At 41.2% G+C, this 18,360-nt stretch overlaps 1 long non-coding RNA gene across 2 annotated transcripts in view; it reads left to right on the top strand.

Moving 5' to 3' along the window:
- The first annotated feature begins 5,193 nt into the window (after positions 1–5,193).
- The window catches only part of LOC121067388, a 42,548-nt gene continuing 29,381 nt past the window's right edge, over positions 5,194–18,360 (top strand). For both annotated transcript variants that reach the window (XR_005818274.1, XR_005818275.1), the window contains exon 1: positions 5,194–5,309. This is a non-coding gene — a long non-coding RNA (uncharacterized LOC121067388). The remainder of the gene's footprint in view (positions 5,310–18,360) is intronic.

Here is an 18,360-nt window from a genome sequence, read left to right as displayed (position 1 = left end):
GTTAGCATGCAAAACACAAACGACACCAAGCGGCAGTTACTTTTTAATTTCACAGTTTACACCTTTGCAGGTGTAGTTTTGTAGTTTTGTGTGTGAAGAGAGACGCTGCTCGGTACGTTAACAGCAGCCTCGCAGCCCTGGGGTGAAGGCCGCAGCAGGCCGTGCAGGCTGCCCAGCACCCTGAGGTAGCGCCTTGCGAGGCAAGGGACCAGCTGCCTGCTGGGAGCCCACTGAAACCTCCGTCTCTCTATCCTTCAGCACCCAAGAATTAAGAGCCACCGGCCCCCAGCTGCCTGCCACCTCCGTGGCCTCTGGGCTCCCCTCCTCCGAGACCTCTGGAGGCCACCTGGGTGCCCTGCTCGGGGCAGCCCTGCTGGAGCGGGGGTCTCGGTGGTCCCCACCGATGCCATCTGCCCGGTGTTTCTGGAAAGCCTTCAATAAAATATACACATTTAGTAAGCATTAAGAGTTAAATTGCAGCAGAAAGCTAACTTGGTGAGAGATTTGCTGAGTGATTTCCTCTAATGCACCTAAATATATCTAAGGATTAGATCTCTGTTGTACTTCTATTTCTGAAAGGTTGCAGCCGTGCAAAAAGAATGAAACGCATGTTGCACTAATTTTATAGCAATGTTTACAATAATTATTTTTTATGTAGAGCAATGCTTATAAGATCTTCAAACCATTATTTGTGTTTGCACACAGACTGCATCTGAGACAGGTAAGTACTTCTCATCTCCATTTAGCAGTTGGGAAAACTGTTCATAAATAGCTTGCCTGCAGCCAGAAGGGGCAAAATCAATCTGATTTGTAGAAACCGAATATAATCCTCCAAAAACTGTCTTAAAAATCTGCTGTATCGCCAATAATGGGACTTCAGCAATCACGAATGTGACTTCAGGGGACTGTTTTAATAAATACAATACTGTGGTTTTTAGCCTGGTTTCCAGAGGAAAGGTGTCTGGGGTAATCTTGCTGCCTGTGTGTGTCTTCCCCTAATTACTTTTGAATCTGCTGGCAGACTTCAATCATTTTTGGCAAAGGGAGTGTGTGGGGGGAAGGAATGTCTCAAAAATAATTAAGTTTCTACAAGCTTCATAAAACGAGGCAACTGGAAGGAAGACAGAGGCAGGACAAGTCCTTTTATCAAAGGAAGGATGACAGCATAAATTCAACCTTTATTTAAGCACTGGAACAGAGGCGGGAGAGAGGACGTGCGTGTGCTCTGACCGTGGAAGGAGCCCAGAGGCAGTTAGCGTTGGCCGTGCTCGTGAAAGCCCTCGCCTGCCTTGCCTTCTGTCTTAGGAGGCTTCCTCGCTGACTTGATGCGAGTAATTGCTACTTGTGCTGCAGCTGTTCTCGTGGGCTGGCTTTTGTGGTGCAGCTTCTCCATAGCTTCTGATTAGCGTGGCTCATCCCCTTCGGGCTCAGCACCTAAATGCGCACCCTTCCTGCTGAGCTGTGCCCGCAGTTAATGCAGTTACCTGGGAGGTGGGTGGTGGTGGATCTGCTCCCCCTTCTTGTAGGTCTCTTGGGAGTTACCTTCATCCTGGACGTAGATCTGATCTGAAACAGGCCATTATGAAATGGTAGCCTTCACAAGCAGTAGCAGGAACACAACTTGCCTTTCAAGTTCTGAATCGTGCAGAGGTGCTGGTTCAAAATCCCTACAGATGTTACTGCTCCCTGATTGCTCACTTTTGGGATAATTGAAAGGATCCGACATTCTTTTACTGTCTCCGTAAGACCAATAAACAGCATTCATTCATGCTAAGAGCCAAAGTCTGTGTATTTTACTATTATGTCTTACCATTGTACCTCTGTAACACATTGCTCTCAAAAATGTCTGGTTTCTGCTTCAGTTGGCTCAGCTCCTGTGCTTGTGTGTTTAGCCACCGGATCAGGTCCTGCAGGTAAGCCAGCTGTGGGTTTCTTTCCCATGGGATTCCCTGGGTTTTCAGAGCGGAGAAGCTACTATGTGGTTACATTAAGGTGTGTTTGCCATCCATCCTAATTCACTGCAGTGCTTGGATAGCGAGCGAAGAGCTGGGGCCACGGCGGATGAATGCCCGTACCTCCCCGTTGGATAGGGCATGGCCAGCCACGTGTTCATCCCCTGGTGTGTCTGTGATTGTCCGTAGCTCCACTGCCTCTGCTCGGTGTTCCCCATGGTGTGGGAGCAGCACGTGGCAGCCCAGGGCTGGCGGTTGCGTGCACACCTCTGCTGGGTATGCGCTGAGAATGCTGGGAGCTGCAACACTAGTTACACACCTCTGATAACCTCTAGTCGTCTCTTTGGCAACATAAATAGTAGTGAATCAATACCTGTTGGGGAAGGTGAGAGTTTAAAATACAATATAGTGCTCGGTTAAAATACCATATAGAGATGTGCTCTCTACCAGTGGTCACACGTGTGTTCCTGTCTGCTTTTGTGCCGTGCTTCCTGTCATCTGTACTGGCAGCCCTTTGACTTCCTAAACTGATGTATGTAATTTAATGTTTTCCTCATACCTGCAGATAGTCACAATGTACGTAACTCATTTATCTGAGGTGATGCCTCAGTGATGTACAACTGCAGTGTCCAATTGTCTGGACATGGTGAAACTGCAAGGACTGAAGTGCGCAGAAGAATCTCACAAGCTTACGTGAGTTACTGGACTAGCCTTTGCTGGTTGTCAGTGTGCAAATGTGTGACTTGCTCCAAGTGACCCAGAATAAATGAGGGAACACAGTTGTACAGAAAAGCTCAAGAATCTGATTGAGGGTCCAAGCCTTGGGCTGCATTAGATTAGCACCTGGAAAACAGGTTCTTGCTTATTCACTTTTTTCCCCTAATCCAAGAAGAGATAATTAATTTAAGTCTTGCCTTATGATTTTGGATTAGTCTGAAACTTAGTATATGTAACCTAATATAATTGCCTTAATAATATTCTTGTATGCTTCCACATTTTGTTGTATAATTTATAAGGCAGGTGAGCTCCCAAACTCTTACTCTGGATGCTCATCCTCTGCCAGAAACCATCCGTATTCATGAATCTGCTTAAGTCTGCATGAACAGAGGATTTTTTTTCTTTTTTTTTCCCAGCAGGAACTGCAGCCTGAGTAGGTGAAATAGCATTGAGGCTCTCATTGTGGGGAGCTGCACATCCATGAAAGACAGAGCTGAGAGTTGCCTATCTCAGTCTTCCAGTCTGGCTCCTTTTTTTCTGTGCAGTCTCATACTTACTCAGTACAGCATTTTGCTTCTCTGACTGTAAAATCTTGGGATGCAGCCAAGTGACATCCATCAGGGATGTTGTGTTTTGTTTAAAATGCTTGATCTTCAAATAAGCTGTATCTCATAAAAAAAATCTTATTGTTGAAAGTATTGTTAAGATAACAATGATGGGCCACTGTGTGAATATGAAATGGAGTACTTCAGAAGAGGATTCTTGATTATTCCAGTTCCTTCCAAGTTGACAATCAATTCTGTAGACCAAATGTTACTGTCATCCATGCAGAAATGCTTCATCAGATGTCTTCTAGGAAGAGCTGAAAGCAGAGAACACCCATGCCCCAGTCAGCCTGGAGTGAGGAAATGTTCTCCTGCAGATGGTGTGTGTGCTTTGTTTGTTTGTTTCCTTCTTTTTAAATTGTTTTTTTTTTTTCTTTTTTTTTTTCTCTTTGAAGGCTGTTGCTGGGAATAGTGAAAACTGAGTATAATTAGAAGTATTTTTCTGTAAATCACAATGTGGATGTTATGTGCTCTTCATTTTTCCTAAGAATTTCTAAGTTGCTTAAATCTGCTTGGATCATTGTAAGAGGTATCAGCTTAATAGAGAAAGACTTGCTAAGCAAGTCCAAAACGCTGTTGGTAAGGCTAGGAAAAAAAAAGATTTTTCCTCCAAGACACCTGTAGCAATGGCGTAGCCTGAATTCTAAAAAGCATATTTTGATGTGCTGATGAAGACAGGACTGGTGATGTCCCATGTCTGTTTATTGTGTGCTGTCTCACAAGTCATTGTACAGGTGAGATGTCCTTAACCTTGCAAAATAATATCCTAAAGATTCCCTTCATAAATGCTGAGTGTGGGCAATACTGATTAGAGTGGCTATTTTTCATTTATCTCTGCTTTTACTTTTAACTAATTTTAGCTCTCACAATTTTTATAAAGCCCATTAGCAATATGCAAAAAGTGTGTTTAATTGCTTTTGAACCCCTGCAAAGTGATGGCATTCACCACATCCTATGGGAATGAGTTTTTCAGTTAACTGTGTGTTGTCCCTTTGGAAGGGACTTCCTCACACAGTGAACAGTCCTACATGCTCACCTTTGTCATGTCTCTTACGGTTTCATAGGCCTTCTTGATGGTCTTTCTCTGTCAGAATTGCAGCTCTTTTCATCGTCCTGTGTGCAGAAACCATTCCAGAAGTTTGGTCATCTTCACTGCTCTAGTTTGAACCTTTTCTTGTTCTGCTCTGTCCTTTCAAGTTAGGGGAACTCAGAAAGGTACTTTCCAGTTGCAGGTTTTCAGAAGGTGAATGTGCAAATGTGCAATGGTCTATATGGTGGGATAGCAATTCTGTTGTTCTCTGTACCTTAATGACTTCTGTTTTTTTTTTTTTTTGTGTGTGTGTATGTGTGTTTGTGTATTTTTAATCACTGAGTTGACATTTTCATTACTATTTGTATTAAATCAGTGATCTTTCCTGTCTGCTGGTGGACGGTTAAAAGTCAATCACTGTGTATGCTGTTGAAGACTTTTTTTCATATTAATTGCAAAACTTATCAATGCTGAATTTCATCTGTCACTTTTTCACCAGTCAGTCCTGAGGTCACCAGTGTCAGGAGGTCCATCTGGAGCTCTCTGCAGTTTGTTTATTTAAAACTTTCAGTAATTCAGTATCAGCAACCACCTTTATCGCTTTGCTTATTCACTCCCACCTCCAGATTGGTTGTGGCTGTGTTGAAGGGCATGAACCTGAGCACTACACCTGCCTGCAATGAGACCATGTGTTCGTACCTTTTCTTTCTTGTTAAACAGCTGTTTATTCATGTGAGAACCTTTTCTTCCAATCTTCTCCCACCCTTCCAGCAACTTAATTTCTTAATTAAGACTTTTGTTGACTGTTTTTTTTTTTTTTTTTTGGGGGGGGGGGGGATCTTTCTTATCCATATGCTTATGGACTTCCTCAAAAACTCTCCAATGGGTTCAGAAGTCATGACCTTACAGAACTGCGCTCTTCAGGAATGGTTTACTACAGCTAGCAATTCAGCTGTGTCATACTTGAATTCTTGTTAATTTGTGGGTGAAGACCATCTGGTGCTGGTAAGTAGCTAGTGTTAATTTTCTTAATTTTAATTTTAATTGCGGTTTCTCTGACCTCTAAGCCTCTTCCAGTATGTGACAGTCAGTGGTATGCTCATGGCTGGGTCATAACACCATGTTCTTCCTTTCTCTGCCTAGGATTTGAGTCCATAGGGTATCTGTTATTTCTCTGTAAGTCCACATCTCTCCCTTGTGTATGGAATTTGTATCTATGATTATTACGTTCTGCAGCATATTAGTCCTCCCTCTGCCCCCTTCCCTCCCCACTCCGGTTTTTGATATCCCCATCGTAGTAATATTCTTAATCAAATCCAGGTGTCTGTGTGTATAAAAATATATATATATATATATATTTAAAGACTTCTGGTCATGCTTCCCTCCCTCTCTCCCTCCTGTTAAATGGCACTCTTTTGCTCCACTCTGTCACTTGCCTTTATCTGAAATTGTGGAGCTTTTCTGTAGGTGATGTCACTCTGAACAGTATGCTCTTCTACATCTGCCTTTGATTTAAAATTTTCCTATAACCTTGAAAGTGGTAGCAACATGGTTCTGTATGGGCTTAGGTGAAGAATATTTTTCTTGTACGGTTTTTCCTCTCTTCCTTCTGTTCCAGAAACTTCCTCAGATGCCATGGAACCTTCTGTACCACTTCTGTAACATTGCAATGTAAGGAGCATTTCAGAGAATGCTACCACTGGTGGTGTAGTCTTTAACTTCCTACCTAGTTTACTTTTTGTTTGTAAAGGTATAGACCATAAAACAGTTCCCCTCCACTCATATCTTTATTCACAGCTTATGAGGTTTTTAACTCTTTAGTCCATTTAGTCTCAAAAGTCACAGATATGAACAGTTTCAGCGATAGTTCACAGTATTGTCTGCCCTTCTCCTAAGAACAAGGACCACTGTCCTGACCCCATTTAGGGAATGACTTCTGTATTCATTAACTTGATCTCGCACCATGAGACTTCTTGCTACATCAGCTCCACGACAGAGATGGTAACTTCATGTATTTTTATTACTATTCAGCTAAGGAAAAATTTGAGCAGTTCAGGTGGACTTTGTTGGTTTCTAGCACCTGGATAGGCATGGAGCTGTTGTGGCACACAAGCTGCTGCTAATGTGAACCTCTGCTTCTCACACAAGTTGAGATGGGGATGTTGCAGGTGCTGACGCTGTTGGAGTGCCCTGGTGGCAAGCTTCATGGTTGTCTTGAGACCCTTGGGGAATCACTGTGCCTAGACTGCTCATCTTTTCCCTATTGCAGTGTCAAGACCTGTGTTTTGAAGCTTCTACCATGATTATGGACATATTTTGTAGGATTAGCATTGTTGGTCTGCTCCTTTGCACTATTGTAGCATTTTGTACACGGTAGAAGGAATTCAAGAGTGTCCAGATCCCTGTGCAGTTTGTCTTTGAATGCTGTCTTAAATATATTTAAATGTAAATTTTGCTTCAGAGTCATCAGTGCAGCTGTAAGACCTTTCTGTTCCCCTGTAACACCTTCCCTGTAGTGTGCTACTCAAAGGATGTGATTCCCACCCGTGGGCAACTCTGCTTTTCTTTACCTTTTAAATATTTTTCTTTTACATTTTGCAGCCAGTTTCTGTTGGACTCCGTGCTGGAGCAGGTCCCGGTTCACAAAAGCACAGCAGTTCTCTCATGGGATTCACTTAAAAAAAGTGGCTGGGACCCTGGCACCTTAGCAGCATGACAGTTTATGTCAAGTTGTGCTTTGGTGTACCGAGGCAGGAGGAATTGTGCTTTCTAAATAGGGCTTTGTCATTTCTGTGCTTAATGTGGTGTGAAACACTTACAGTGCCTCTTGAGACTGAGGTTTTTGTCTCCTTAACAGGCTGCATCGGAAGAGGCTGCGAAAGTTTCAAACCACTCACTCCTTGCACTGCCAGTCCTCAGCTCTCCTCTGCAGCAGCTCGCCTTCAGGGCTCCAGGTCTCATTTGAAAGCACAGAAACACTTGCCAGCACCCCTGACCCTATGGCCCTGAGAGCTCGCTGAAGAACCAAAATGAACAAAAGTGAAGTGCAAACCTACTTTCTCCCTGCTTTTTAAAAAGAGAGTGCCTCTGGAAGGTCAGCACTGCACTGAAACTGTCCCTGTGAAGGCCGTCTGTTTTGATGGGGTACCTCTGAGTGGCATTTCAGAAACAGGCTTGTTGGATTGTTGGCTTTCTCATCAAGGGTTTGCTCCAGCACAGTTCCTCTGCTTTCTGACAATTTGATTATTAATTACTACTAAAAAAAAAAATCTTGATGGAACGCAAGGTTTTCCCTTCTTATATTGTTTGAATCCTAATCGACTTCTTTTTTGTCCTTGCGGTTCAGAAAGTCTATTTTCTTTCCCAACTCATGTTTTTCTCCTTCTTCTCCTTCCACCCCCTTTTGTTGCTTTCCAGCACATCTGTGCTGTTTCCGCATCCCCGTGACCTTGAAGGCAGCCGTGCCACGTGGACCTGAAGAAGGGCAGCTGTGCCTGCTTTATATTTGTAACCCAGCAGCTAGGTTTCTGCAGGCACTCCATATATTCAGGCTTACAGTGACTGCAAGCCACCAGCAGCCCTGTACCCTTAAGATATCTCTCTTCATTCTCATCAAAGACCTGCTTAGAAAAGTTAAACAACCTCTGTAATTACCCAGTCTTTCTTAAATCCTTTTTCATGTGTCACACTTCTCACAAATGCAGTTCATTTCTGAATGAAATAGCATAAGTACAAATGATCTTTTCTTAAGTTATTAATGTATTTCTCCTCTGACCTTTTGTATCACTTTTAAGTATTTACAGTGTCAGGAATGCCTTGGCTGAGCATGTTTCAGGATGACTTTTATCTGCTTTTGGCTTCAGTTAGTGTAATTGGTCCTCATCAATGCACCTGCTGTCTAGTCTCTGGTGAGGGGGTGGGAGAACAAAGAAGCTGGAGTTTTTAGGTACAGAACATTAATCTCGGAAGTTATGGCAACAGCCACGTCTTCAATATGGAGACCCACTTTTACCCTTACTTATGGTTAGTGTATAAAAAATGGTTTAGCTCAGGAATGGGCAGAAATTTCAGAAGACAGAGGGCAATTTGATGGTAAGTTTGGAGAAAACTACTACATTTGTTCCTAAAGTAGAAGTCCCTGCAAATTTACCTTAATATAACATCTCCTCGTGTCCCTTCCCCCAGGAAGAGCTTTTTGCTCTTCCCCTTCAGACTGTCCTCAGAGTTTACCTAGCTACCTTTGGAGAAAAAAAAAAAAAAAAACAACACACGACCCTACAGAACAAGTTGAACCGTCTTATAACAGAAGAACAGAAAACGTTAAGTAAGCAGAATTCAGCCTAATTGTCTCTGGTGTCTCACTGAAGTTTATTAAGGAACAGATGGGTCAGTTCTAACTTTTATGGGCCAGGCTTTCATATGAACTTACTATTTTTTTTTCCCTTTTTTTCCTAAGAGCATGATCCCACGTGATCATTAAACAATATGATACTTAAACAGTGAGATACTGGTTAGCAGGTAGTTAATTCTTTGTAGCAACTGAACTTATATCAGCTAGCACTTTTTTTTCTTTTTAATTCCATTTTCAGTAATTTGACATAATTTTCTACAAATTATCCATAAGAAAAACTGGGCTTTGTATTCATTTGCTTCTAAAGTTGGCATGTGGTAAGTACTTCCTTTTCATATTATACTAGAAATATTTTAGGGAACTGAAGAGAACTAACTGGGAAAGCAATTTTCAAAGACAGATGAGCACAGTTTTAAGTGGTTACTCTTTCAAAAGGTCTGTGCCTTTATCGCTAAAGCTATAGTTTGATGCTTGGATTTTACATTCTAACAAAAACTATTAAAAGCAAATTAAAAAAACAACGACAAACCACCCACCTGTATTGATCAGACATCAGTCCTATCCTGCAGTTCAGATGCGTGCACTTTGAATAGCCTGCATGGCAGAATGAGTTTCTCATTCTCTTTGCTCAGCTCTGTAGGAAATGAGATTACTTCTCAGTTTTGTAGGCAGAAAAAATTTAGAAAAAGATGTATGCTGTGAAATGTAATACAAAATGAAACTGGAAGCATCCCTGTTCCTTGTTTTACAACATGGGCAGAGGGGAATGCTCGGTGAAACTGAACAATGTCAAATCAATATCTATCAAAATCTGAAATTGAATATTTATATAAATAACAAGGCGCTGATGTTGCAGCAAGCAAAGGGAAATTTCAACTGGCTTGTTATGTGGTTTGGACTGAATGCTACATTCTTCAGCTGGAAGTGACAGCAGCATGATGTAGGATCTTGTTTGCTGCAAGCTGAACAAGATAGTCTATTCAAAGAGACTTGTAGGAGCTTGAGGCTGGTGTAATTTGTTCTGTTGAGAAGGGATAAAAAGGGATAAAAGCACTGGGAGTAATGACAACAGCTGGGAGAGATGGGTGAAGGTTTTCTTGTGATTTCATAAACTCTTTTGGATTATTTGTATACCCCAACAGGATTTTTTTTCCTCTGGGAGACAGAGACCTTCAGTACAGGATTTTCTTTACTTAGGAAAAAGTGTGAGGCGAGGCCAGTCTGTGGGAGAGGCTGCTACATGCTGAGCTGATGAAGCTTCAGAAGAGAGCTCATTCTGCATGTTCATAAGTCATTCTGTGCTTGTCAGAGATATGCCTGAACTGAGTCATCCTCCGGATCCATTATTCCCGTCAGCCTACTGACGGGTCCTTGAACCTAATATAGCACCAGTATGTCTGTGGCTGCTTTCTGAATGCTTGGAGTAGATGGGGTCTGACTGGAAGCAGCAATTCCCATATCCTAATGGGCCACTGAAGTATCACAGCCCAAGAAGTGAAGAGGTGGGTAGAAATTATGAGCTCTACTGGGCAGTGGTGACAGAGGAAAGATGAGAGCCAAGCTGAGCTCATAAGCTCCTGAGAGCAACATGATCTAGGTACAATCACAGTCCTTGTAGGGCTCCTGGGCCACGTTCCTCAAAGAAGATGCAGAGACCCAGTCAGTGGAGGCATTGAGAACTACCAGACTATCAAGGTTACGGTAGACATGGGGACAGCAACTACTGGCCAGTATTGTAGGACTTGTGGTTTAGGGGAAACATTATGCTTAGAATCACACAATCATTTAGTTTTGAAAAGACCTCTAAGATCATCAAGTCCAACTATTGACCAAGCTACCACTTGTCAAGCCTACCACTAAACCATGTCCCTAAGCACCACTCTGCACATCTTTTAAATAGCTCCAGGGATGGTGACTCAATCACTGCCCTGGACAGCCTGTTCCAATGCCTCACAACCCTTTCAGTGAAAAAATTTTTCCTTGTATCCAACCTAAACCTCCCCTGGCACAACTTGAGGTCATTTCCTCTTGTCCTATCGCTTGTTGCTTGGGAGAAGAGACCGACACCCACCCTGCTACAACCTCCTTTCAGGTAGTTGCAGAGAGCAATAAGGTCTCCCCTGAGCCTCCTCTTCCCCAGACTAAACAACCCCAGTTCCCTCAGCCGCTCCTCACAGGACTTGTGTTCCAGGCCCTTCACCAGCTTTGTAGCCCTTCTCTGGACACGTTCCAAGGCCTTGGTGTCCTTCTTGTACTGAGGGGCCCAAAGCTGAACACAGTACTTGAGGTGCAGCTTCACCAGAGCTGAGTACATGGGGATGGACAATCACTTCCCTGGTCCTGCTGGCCATGCTATTTCTGATACAAGCCAGGATGTTTTGGCCTTCTTGGCTTGCCCGAGCCTCAGAAGTGAACTAGTGTTATATATGTCAGGATGTCTTTGAAGGGAAAATTATTCATGTTCTCCAGTAACAAAAATGTCTTTTAATAATGTCATCAGTCTGTTCTTCCACAGTCAATAGCATTTATACACATGAAAGAAGGAGGATTTATGAAATGTGCACTGTATAGTGCTTTGTTGCATATTAGTAACACTTTCCCGATCTTCATCATTAGGCTGGATCAAGAAGCCATAATAGAGAGGATGACATATTTAATGACATTGCTCTATAAGTAACTTGTTCTGCAAGTGCTGCAATTGCACTTTAGGCAGGGTTGAGTTTCTGTTCACGAAAAAGAACTGAGATGCACGTTGAGATCCAAAACTTCATTCTGCAAAGATTCCCAGACATTAATCTGCTTAGAAATGAATGCAAAAGATTTAGAGTTACATTTTTTTTTTTCAGATTTTTAAAATTTCCCTCATGAACACGATATTTACCTGTCTGCCAACTTTGTACCTTTTGTGGACCTTTCAGCTCCTGGGGAAAAAAAAAGGTGGGGAGGTAAGAAAAAAAAATCTATTAAAGTATTTGGAATTCATTCACATAAGGACTTGCCATTTCGTTGAAGATATTCGTTGGTTAATATGGAGGATCTCACCATATCCCACGGAGTACCATACTGAAAATTGACCATGAAACATTTCAAAGAAGGGGGTTCAGTGGTGGATGTTTTTGATATGATATTAAGTTGAATTGAAAAGATTAAAAATATTAATAATAATTTTAAATTACTGTAAGTAAAATTAAACAATATACTCTAAGTCAAAGCCATTGAGGAGGCTCTGCAGAATTCAAATTGCTTGCCTCTTCTTGTCAATGTAGTTGATACTGTCGTGGTAGTCTCCATGGTTATGGATCCATAGAGAACTTTGTAATAAATCTTACTTCCATAGAAGCTCTTGTGCATGTTTATGCTACAATGCTGAAGTGGGACAAATAACCCTATCTGCAGCTGTGCTAATGTGTTAATCCCATTTTACAAGTATATGAAGAGTTCTAATACCATCTTCTAATACCAAGAAGAGAACCAGCTAGCAATAGCTGTCAGGGGAAAAGGAAAAACAGGGATACTGAGCAGGAAGCCCAGCTGCACAGCTCCATGCTGGTCTGGCTTCTCCTGAGAAAGCAGCACCACGACAAACTTAACATGTACTGTACATACAATAATTACATCTTTGTCAGCTGGCATTACTTTAAACAATTTCTTAAAGTAGAGGGATTGGATAGAGTGTCTGATAGTGAACTGCAAGGAAGCAGTTTAGAAATGTAGTAATAAAATGCTGACTGGAGTATTGCTCAGAGTGAATTACCTCAAATACGTTTGCAGATTCTGATTCTTCAGTGCTTCCTCAAATTTCTCAGTTGCCTTGAAGGGATCAGTAGTTCTCTGTCAGCTTACTCAGGTTGTGTTTGCAGACAACATGGCAAATGTTGTTGGGGCAGGCACAAAAAGGACAAGGGGAGGACAGGAAACTGGAAAGTCAGAAACTGAGGAAGAAATAGAATGTCTCAATGGGCAGAGCAAAAAGAGTCATTTTAGCATAGTGTAAGCTGTTATCTCCCTTGAAGTGGGAGAAGCCAACTAGAAAAACAACAACAACAACAAACCAACCACTGGTTCCTGAGAGTCATGCAGTTGCTCTCTGGTCCATGAGGAGGGTAATTTTATCTATGTTGCTACAATGGCTGTCTCTTCCATGCACTTGTTCCATTAAATAGGCTTCAAGATAAGGCGGTGAGTGATGAATTCCGTTTTTTAGTTTGAAATTGCACTAACTATAACCAGATCAGCAAGAGACAGACTGACAATATGTGCATGTCTAATCTGCTGTGAAAAAATGAAGACAACACACATTTTAAAAATAAGTTCTTGTTCATTCCCATGGTCAAGGAAGTCTGTTTTGAGGGAAGGAGCATGAGGAAGTGGAGGGATGGAACTGGGTTGAATTAATCTTGCTTTTTAAACCAACATCACTCTGTACTGTGCAAGCATAAAAGGGTTTGCTATGTCCATGGACCTTCTTTAGAGATACTTGCTTGCCAGCTGTCATGCCACAGTGAGGGAGAGGAATATGAGATTATATATCATCTCCGTGTAACGTAAGGCTAGATTTCTACGAGCTGTCCACATGCTTGAAGAGCCTGGGTGACTGACAGCTGTGTGCCATTGGCAGCGTTGGCAGCAGTCCAGAAAGAAAAAATGGTACAAAACTGCTCCCGAACTGACCATCCGACCATCCCCTGGGAATATCTGCCTGTGCCATCTCTTCAAGGAGACTGCGATTTCTGGAGATACACCTGGGCTGCCTCTAATTCAGGACTGCTAGCAGCAGGAACAGGTGACATGGATGCTGTGCGTGTACGGGACCACAGCTGAGTCTCTGTACAGTCCTTGGATCATTTAGGTTGGAAAAGCCCCTTAAGATCATCAAGTCCAAACAGCAACCTATAGGCCACATGGAGACCTTTCTACACCATTTGCTGCTGTTTGTGTGTATCACAGCCAGAGTGTATGCTCTGTTAGCAATTTTTAACTTGGCAGTGTATCAGTACACAGCAAAGAAAGTGCTGTGTGATCTAATACACCCTTGCAGTTTAAATAAAGGAATTAGGCCACTGCAGCACATTTTTGTTTTATAGACCTGTGGCACACCTCATGTTCCAGATGAGCTGGGTTTGGGCAGAGGGATGCTGATGGCTGCAATCAGTTTTACTGAAACAATGGACCAGCTGCACCTGGGTTTTGATGCAACTCCTGTGCTGGAACTAAAGCAGTGACACCACTGCGACTTGCTGTATATCTTTACTAGTTATTTGCCTCACTGATTTTCTCAGGATACACCAAATGGATACATAAATTTCCCTGAGTGCCCAAGCAAGCCTAATTGTAGCTGGTATAAATTCAGAACTGAGTCTTAGACTGAGGGCTGTGAAAGATGTGACTAATCCTGGACCTATACCAGTGGGTAAATTCTACTATGCTATGTACTGTACTATAGTTTGTATATAAAGACTATAAAAATTAAAGCTAATGCTCAGCATAGAAAAGAAGTACATTTTCTAAGAAGTCTGAAAAAAACACCAACCGCAAAGCAAAACAACAAGAGAAAACAAAACAAAACAACAAAAACACAAAACCAGGACTCAGACCCAGGAATTTAATTCTATTCACAGTATTTAGAAATCCTGTTCTCCCTTGTTTACCAGTTGAGAACCTTGCTGAGTAGCCTGAGCTGTTACATCTGGATTCATGTCACATTTTTGGGGCAGGCAAGACATAGCAAATCTTAACTGCAATCTTAAAAAGCAAATTAAACAAAAAGATGCGTTCAAGATCCTAATTGTAGTGTTTTAGATATCTTAAATTTCAATACAGCAGGCAGAAGTCTCTCAGTGGCCACTGTTTAAAGAAATATACATATATCTATATTAGTTTTTTATGCTGTCACCCAGTGGTGCTGCAGTCTTTACACTCTTTTCCCTCACCTGTCTTCCTTTTCAATGTCCTTTTCCATTAAAAAAAAAAATCTCAGTTAAGTGAGGCACAACACATTGACCATGCACACCAACCTTTATAAAAAGCATTGCCTTGCTGATGTTGTTTCTAAGCTTGTGCTGCAAGGTTCTCAGCTGGCATCATCCTACAAACCTGCAGTTCCTCTCATTTAGCATCAACCACGATTAATCCTTAATAGAAATATTAAAAAATTAATAGTTGTTGCAAAGCACTGATAATTTATAGGCTTTTCATGTTCTTTACACCTGAGCTAGGGAGCATCAACACCCCATGCAGTAAACAATTACTTCTCAGTCACAAGATCTCCTCCTTTATTAGTGCTATCACTGTTCAGGACCAATGTACATCAAGGTACACCAGAGCTACTCAGGCATGAACAAGGAAAATCTGTTTTTGGTAGATCTGTACATAATTCTTTAGCATGCTATATTAGAAATCATAACAGTGTCTTACTAATTTTTGATGGAGATTAGCATATAGGGAACTAAAGGCAGAAGTGGCAAAGGAGAAACAGCTGAAGAGGAATGGTGTAGTTAATGTGTCGGATGACTTAATTTCCTGGATTTTATGGGTTTGCAATAGCATACTATTTGCAGCAAGCCCAGGTTACTACTTTTGGTTATTAATAGAAAAATAGATTTCTAAAGCATTTTAAAGATAAGCATTTCATAAATTCCACATTTATTAATCGTTTGCATTAAAAATGTGGCTGTTCCCAAAATTAGCCTGGTAGTTTAAGACTTTCAGCTCTAGTTATATATTTGAGTTTATTTTATTTTATACATATCAGCAAAAAATGTTTGCATTTTGTTACTAGTTTTGGTAAAAGCTTTTTTTTTTCTTTTTTTTTTTTTTCCTTCTTCACGTCTAGATAGATGAAATACAGTTTATAGTTTGAAACTTTGACAATGAACATAGCTGTGCTTAAACCCCCCTTTGCATCAGGGTTTGCAGATGTACCCTCATAATGAATTCTAGCAAGAATACCTAGTGGAGCAGCACTGCCCTGCATTTTCCTTCCCTGTATTAGAAAAACTATTGGTATGTGTGGTGTAATGCAAGTGTTATTCAGATATTATTATCAATAAGCATGAAGTTTACTTTCAATTCAAAATACTTTTGAATCCACACAGTTTTCCACACATTTTTTTTTTTTAATTAAATATTGGCTTCCGTTGCTAATGGTACAATGATGTTTAAATTACAAAACCATGAAAATCAATTTACACTAATAAGTATTTGGGGTAGATTGTGGTGCAAGTGACAGAAATTTTCATCCTTGTCAGGTGGATCCTGTTTTGAGCATCGTTCGTTAAGGGGCAGAATGCACTTGTGCCTGAAGGCAGGGTGTTTGTTTCTGAGGGGTTACTTTGCAATGGCAAACCAAAGTGCCTTTTGAGGTGCTGTGCCAGACGCAGAGCCAGGTGACTCAGCTGTATTTTGCATTGCTATAAAAATCATGTACTGACACAGAGCTGCAATAATTTTATGACCTCCTCCACAAATGGAGGCAGCGTGCTATGTGGTTGAGATCTTTAAGAATGACTATGGTTTAGCTAATGCATGCATTAGCAGGGATATTTAAATGTATCTTTCTCCACTGGTTCCTTTTCATTACACTGGAAAATGAGCTTTAGCTGCTTTGGTTGCCATACTTGATAAAGCTATGTACGCTTCTTGCACTTCCGTTTCTAGAAAAAAAGTATTGGAGGCCTCAGACTGGCTAATGAAATGAAGAGAGAAACATGGTCGTTAGCTGGAGTGGTGTGGGGCTCCTGAGCCAACTCTTCCACTGTAATGAAGCATTTGACGCTCTTAGGAGACTTGCTTATTTCAGTGGGTAATGGCTCTGTTTATTGAGTTTGCGCAAATGCATTTGATTTAGTCAATTTAGGCTCTGCATTTAAGCAAATTACGAGGTAGGTAGGACTCGATCAGCAAGAGGTAAATTAGTTTGAATGCATATAAAAGGATCTTGCAGAGGGTAAATTTACAGTCAAACCGTCACATGGAAATCATAATGTGCAGTACTTGTCAGGTTTGATAAATGAATCAGGATTGTAAAATTGCCCTTACCTTGAGGTGTGCTTGCATTTGACCAGCAACAGAACTGAAGTGCTGTTGTAACATCTTGAACCGGCTCACAAGAGAGAAACCTACATAAAGCTGGAGTAACTACATTTAGAAAGGGTGAGTGAAAAATCACTGAAAGCTTACGAACTGTCCAGCTCCTCTCCCCTGCTCCCTGATCTTTGCCCGCTGCAACGTGTGCCAAGTAGGGCTGTGGGCACTGATGTTTCATAGGGACAGCTGCTATCAAAGCAGAAACCTTGGCTTCTTCAAGCCCTTGCTTTTATTCCTTACCCGCCCACCCCCCCCCCCCCAGTTAGTGTTTTTCTCTACCACAGGACTGTTTCCAGGTCTAGAGCTAAGCCTATCCATCCCCCTTTCCAGACTGTAGGGAAAAGGCTTACTTTGTTTTCTTGCTTGCCCCAAATAAGCTATATATGAAGTGGTAGAAAAATGCAGATAGACAAATACGTTTTTGTTTTGTAATTAATAATTTTAAAAATTAGTAAAAGGAGTATTGCTATGAAGAAAGAAACATGCCATCACTAAGGTGACTAATTATAGATTACCAGGGCAAAATAACAAGTAGCAGTCAAAATTGTATATTCTTATATAGCACAGAACAGCATGTAACAAAGATGTCACACACACCACAAAGTAAAAGAGGAACAACCTCTTTTCAATCAAAATCACCACAGAAAAGAGAAATGCCAGTAAAGATATAAAAAACAAATGTAAATTAATTAGCGAGGAGGTTGTGATTTTTTTCCCCAAGGATTTTTTTTTTTTTTAATTTCAAAAATGTTTCAGTGGAGAGGTGGACAGAAAATGGTCCATGGACTAGGCAGTTAAGTGGTAAACTTAATTCTCCCTCTGCTCTAGTACTTTTAATAATTCCTAAGCAGCAGCAACATGTGATGTCTTTTATGGAAAAATACCTTAGACACTTTAAAAATACAGTGTGCCAATACCTGCTGGTATTTGAGAGCATATGGGTACCTTGGTTAAGTATATGAAAATATGTAAAAGAGTAAAATGACATACCTGCTGGACAATGTATGCAAAGGTGCGATCGTTGTGGTTGTGCTTACCTTAGTCTTGCACTGAATATATTAGCACCTTGCAAACTTGTTCTTAGAGCATTGAGACAGATGCACGTTCAGCTCACTGTACCTCTTTGAACCCTGCCTGACAAGGTTTGAGGTGGCTCTGTTGGATTTTAGTCAATAATGACTGCGCAATCTTTAAATGTAACTGGAAGGCAGTACTGTTGCCTTTAGTTTGTATTTCGAAGTGTAATGTCTGGATGCAGGGTTCTGTTCCTCTCAGTGGTCCCTCTGTAGGATGGACGCCAAGCAACCCAGTTCTGTGGCTTTTTTTTTCTTTTTTTTTTTGAATTGGCTGGAAACAGAAGTGCTGAGGTACTGAGGTACTAACAGGCCAACTCCTGTTCTTACCCCTGCCATCAGAGTGGTTTATCAATATGGTGACAGGCACTTATATATATAAATGTTTATTTATATAAAAGAGAGAAGCAGTGGTGAATTTTCTGGCCCATCATAATCTGGGGAAAAAAAAAAGAAAAAGAAAAAAAAAACACCACAAAAACCAAACCCTACACACTTGTAAAAACAAAGTATACCCATAAGCATTATCTTGTTGTTGAACAATTGT

This window comes from Cygnus olor, chromosome 3 (assembly GCF_009769625.2).
Source record: "Cygnus olor isolate bCygOlo1 chromosome 3, bCygOlo1.pri.v2, whole genome shotgun sequence".
Lineage (NCBI taxonomy): Eukaryota > Metazoa > Chordata > Aves > Anseriformes > Anatidae > Cygnus > Cygnus olor.
This window is presented reverse-complemented; position numbering and strand designations above follow the sequence as displayed.